General features: G+C 29.5%; 1 protein-coding gene across 1 annotated transcript in view; it reads left to right on the forward strand.

Moving 5' to 3' along the window:
• The window catches only part of LOC108755657 (adenosylhomocysteinase 2-like), a 19210-nt gene that overhangs the window by 13397 nt on the left and 247 nt on the right, over nt 1-5566 (forward strand). The gene's annotated exons all lie outside the window — the stretch shown is intronic.

Genomic DNA, 5566 nt, shown 5'->3' on the forward strand with positions numbered 1-5566 from the left:
AGATGATATATGATCTGTGATAAATGGTCATTCCAGGTCTCCGTTATGAAGCGAGGACTAAATTGAGAAATAAAGTCGCGTGGCAAAACACAAACAAGTATAGGCGAGAATAAATTTAGGACAGAAAAAATCAATAACGACAATGTTCCCAGTTGAGGCCAGAATTTTCATTAAATAAATATATAACGTTATACATAGCTAGAATTTATGGACTGTTTAAGTCCATAATCCGACGGCGATAATCTTCTGACCTGACGTTCTCCGTTTTGGACATGTTGAGAAACTTATGCGAGACGGGAAGCATTATTTTGTCTCCATTGTTTCGGAGATTCTTGTTAGCATACAACCCGTACAACACAAACAGCTTATATCGATGACTCGTGAAAAAAAACCGCTGCCATTCATTCCAGCAAGGAAAGAGTGTTGCATATGCATTATATGCATACATATGTATATAAAATTATATGTATATATATCGGTCAGAATTAAAATATATATTAATTATGTAATATGTTATATAATTACAAATATATTAACACGTTACAGTAATTTTTATATCCTTACCGTTATATATTATGATCGAATTTTCTTTTTCGTAAATATAATAAAATAATATATATAATTGTGTAATATAATTAAATAAAACTTTATATCTCTGACATTTTCATTTTTACGTTGTCATTTAGTTAGCTATGTTATTCAAAATTTTATATTAAATGATATTTATTTTCTGTAAGCATTTAAAAAAATTTCGAAAACGCTAATCATGAATAAATGACCAATATTGCAATCAACGTGTTAATTATGTATAAATATATACTATTGTTTATAATTATTTGAACGACATATTTTACATTTCAGTCCGATTTTAAAAGCTAAACAAGTATTTCATACTGTTATTGACACAGATAATTAGAGTTACACTCGTAACTTAATGTTCTATGCTTAGTAATTGACGTTGTTTTTGTTGCATGTACATATATTAGCTGTAATTGGGTATTTCTCAACATTCTTTTCTAATAATAAATCACTTTTATTTTAGAAAATATACTGTAACATTGAATTAAGGATAATTGGAAATAATTCAATGAATGTTGTCTGAATAATTTTAATTTAGAATATATAAAATATTACAATCAATATACAGTAAAAATAATGTCAATTATTTTAATAAAGTATTTTCTATAGTAACAACAGTATATGTATAATATATAAAATACTTAGTTTTTAAAATCGGAGTAAAATATAAAATAATGTCTGTTCAAATAATTATAATTGGTAATGTATACTCGCAGAATTAAATAATTATATATTTTATCAAAAATATTTATATTTATATAATTACATATATTTTATATATAATTATATATATACATTATTTTATCAAATCATGCCTTGAGGTATTTCTGTTTGTGTAAATTTATCTTTCTTTTCAAGACAATTAAGTAAAAGTTTAAGCAAGCAAAGAGAGACAGAATAGACTTTCGATACAAAAATCGAAAACTCGGAAGAATATACTTAGACGAGACGCGTCCTCAATAAATAAACGGAGACAATACTTGACAATTTCGCGTAACTCATCTTCTTAAGTCAAGGAGAGCAACGTCAGCCATTCTGATATTCCAAGAAACTGATCGCGCTCGACATATGATGATAAAGTACCGGTCATTAAACTAATTAGATCAGAGTGATTGATATATCCTGTAGAGCAGTTTATTATTAGATCAATAAGTGGATGAAATGAATTTGCAAGTATGATCGAGGATCAACATAATATAATCGAATATGCAAACATGAGCCAATCTTAGCATATCTGTATTATACATCGAACGGTGAATGGAATTAAATGTGAATGCAACGTGCTATTTGCACGGTTGTATATGTGGAGTACACGTAACGACGTTCCTCCATTTTGCAAGCAGATATTGAGATCGGATGTCGATATGATAAATAAAAAAAAAGTGAAATACACCGCAATGTTGGGTCTCAGCGAGTTCTGTATAGAGACTCTTAGCATCTTGTGAGAACCATAAATAAAGAATGCGTCGTGTCAACTGAGACTTCTTCGAACTCCTTCCGCTTCAAAAAGGTGCTCACTCTTAACCCAGGAATAGTCACCCTGATTTTTATGTCTCAACAGCGAAAAAATGAAGCTTAGTCGCAATACTTTTTTTATTAACCGAGAATTCATGCCTACCTTTTTTTTCATTTTTGTTCTTTGCTTTTATTAGAAAATGTTAAATAAAGCTATATATAAATAGCATTACATAGTATATACGTATTATTTTTCGTTCGATATATATATAGATATGTATATGAATTGTGACATAATTAATAACGTATATGTTAATAATGGTGATTCTTAATTGGGATGTAAAATTATATCAGATAATAGTTTATGCAAAATAATTAGGAGTGACTATTTCCGTGTTAAATTCGTATAAAAATATCACAACTTGGCAACGTCTTTTCGCATAAGAAAAAAATTCGGGAGAGGATGCACATATTACACAGCTCGATATAAATGTTATATATATTTCAGCTTAATGATTACAAACTAATGGCTTTTCTCTCCGGCGTATATCGACGTCGTTGTTAATTACAGAAAAGATTTTTCTTCTCGTGTCCACGGCGTGATCCACGTGTGAGTATTGAGAAAAGTAAAAGATAAATCAGCTTTGGGAGCTCTCTCCTCTCTCCGGATGACGAATGGCAAGGCTCGACGGCATGGCATTTACGCAATGGCATTACAATAGTAACAATAGTACGGCGTATTTATACAAAATACAGCAGAAGCGAGAGATTTGCGCGCGCACATAAATAAAACCAGAAGAGAAAGAAAGAAAAAAGAGAAAGGAGAGAGAGAGAGAGAGAGAGAGAGAGAGAGAGAGAGAAGAAAAGCGTTAAAATATATTTTACAATGTTCTGTACAAAATCTTCCTTCAGGACAATAAAAATTCAATCGACGTACATAATCAACAGTGCTATTAAGTGAAATAGTGTATCGGTTGTGTATGCATACGTGTTTTTATAATGGTACAACGGATTGCACTTGCAATAATACATGTGAAATAACATTTAACAATGATGCTGGCAAATTACACCAACGACTCGATAAACTAATTTGACAACAAACCATGTCACTCTAAAACAGAATACTAAAGATAAAGAGAAATCCGTTAAAAAATCGTGTATATATATCACGTCGTTGTGTAAGTAGTAACTCCTGTGTTTTGTAATTGACGGTGTGACGTGTATGTAGGCAGAAATGTAGTATATGTAAAAAAAATCGCGAATCCTGTAATATATATACACAAATTAATCAAATTTCGTTAAGTCATTGCACTACAAGTCACCTCGTTACAAGCGTAAAACTTCATCATCATTCATTCCGCAGATTTTTACGAACAAGAATAAATTCGTGGATCATTGTGAAATTTAAAAAAAAAAGAAGAGAAAAGCAAAACGATCAACATTTACTGCCTCAACGAGCACAAGCTCGTTATAACAATTTTATCATATAATTTTGTCATGTTCGTGGTTGTACAAACTAATTATTCTATATAGCTTTCCGTTCTCCTCTTTTTTTCTTCATTACCCGGTGAAATAGTAAATGTTAAGCATCTTAAGAACTATGCACTGTTCAACTAAATTATACAATCATTCAATTACATAAAAAAAAAAAACAAAAAAAACTTAAACATAACTCATATATATGATCTCGATTTTGTCAACTTATTAGCAAAGTTTAACGACACAAATCAATAAATGTTCTAATTATACGTAAAACCGACGGTAGTTTTTATGCGATGCTTAATCCATTCGCTAAAATCTCGTTCTATATGTTACATTTGGTATTCCACGACAGAATACGTTCTCCTCATTTATAAACACGTAACAAAAATAGATAATAATAGATATATGTATATGTATATAAGTGTATATATATCTATTTATATATCTATACGTATTTGTGTATACATTTATATGCGTTTATATACAATAATAGATATGTAAAACCTAACAAAGTAGATAGGTAATGCGCGGCTGTTAAACTAATGTACAAAGCTTTTTGTCGCATCAAAATACTTCATTATATCTCGACGTGAGCAAGATCGACATATATGTATTCACTCAGACATTTCCTTGATATTACTGTATAAAATGTACTGTCATTTCGTTAAAAATCTTAGGCATTCCCTTTTGTGTGACGATTTTAAACCATATTCGATATACTACTAAAGTACGCGAATTATTTACGTGTTTTAGGATACATAATGTATCATATACATATGACATGTATATATTTCGCGTAGTATAGGTCATATGGATCTCAAGTATAAAATTAGATCAACTCGTTTTAATTGCACTTTTTATTTTGCTACTGCTTTATGCTTTTTTACTTTTTAATTTGCTTGTCCCTCTTTTTCGCTTCATTAAAATCAATATAATTTAGCTATTTTTAAACTTATAATTATGCAATAAACCATACACTAAATTTAAATCATATAGGTATACATATATGATTATTTTATGTACGAAATTTGATAATTGACCAAACAAAGCCAGCTGAAATTTTATTCAAAAATTTGTTTCAAATTTAAGGTTAAAAAGTTTTTTAAAAAAAATTTATTTATATGACTGGATTCTTAATAGAATGATTTTTTGAAAATCGTTTTTAGGTCAGTTTAATCTTTCTAAATCAAAACCTGTGTATTTTTTAACCGAGTCAGATCCTTCATATTAAACCCAACAATTTTGATTAAAATTTAGATGTTCACAAAGGATCATTGTAAATCTTTAAATTAAAATTGATGATAAAAGTCACTCACTCTTGGCGTTATCTATAATCAACGAAGTGAACAATTCTATATGTGCTGTGTATTATAAAATTTTTGAATGCAGTGAGTTCAAAATGACCCAATTAGATTAATGACATCACATGCTCTATTTTTATTTCTGATTGAACGAGGTACTTTCCAGTTAACCGACCTAAGTTAGTTCACAAACCCACTGCACTCGAAAACCCTACAACTAGAAACCCTACAACAGAATCTGGTCACTGGAGCTACGAGAAACTTCTGATTGGTCTGTCGTTTTTGTCAACAGTAAATTAGAATGAGATATTATATATAAAAAGAGACGGTATGTATAATACCTTTTTTCGCTTTTATTTTGAAAAAATTTCTCAGCCAGACTTTGTTATAGGATCTCTAGTGTATATTATAGGCATGGATTAGAACTTTATAATTTGTTATTTTTAATGATTTTAAATTCCCTTCGCTTTTCTATACATATACGTGTGCGTGCGTGTCACAGAGTTACATTAGAGACTTTGTGGTTCATCAGAATATTCGTAACAATTTTAAACCCCTTTATCTCTATGTACATGTATGCTGTAGAATAAATGTATAAAATTTTTTCAATTAATCTCTTATACGACACTTAGAATTCTCAAGTATCGGCAATAGAATACTTTCAGAAATTTCTAAGCGTTAGCTAATCTTATGTGTAGTATTGATTATATTTTTCATCGGTTTTCAATTTCATAAAACATATATATATA

This window comes from Trachymyrmex septentrionalis, unplaced genomic scaffold (assembly GCF_001594115.1).
Source record: "Trachymyrmex septentrionalis isolate Tsep2-gDNA-1 unplaced genomic scaffold, Tsep1.0 scaffold9, whole genome shotgun sequence".
In the NCBI taxonomy this organism is placed as follows: Eukaryota; Metazoa; Arthropoda; class Insecta; order Hymenoptera; family Formicidae; genus Trachymyrmex; species Trachymyrmex septentrionalis.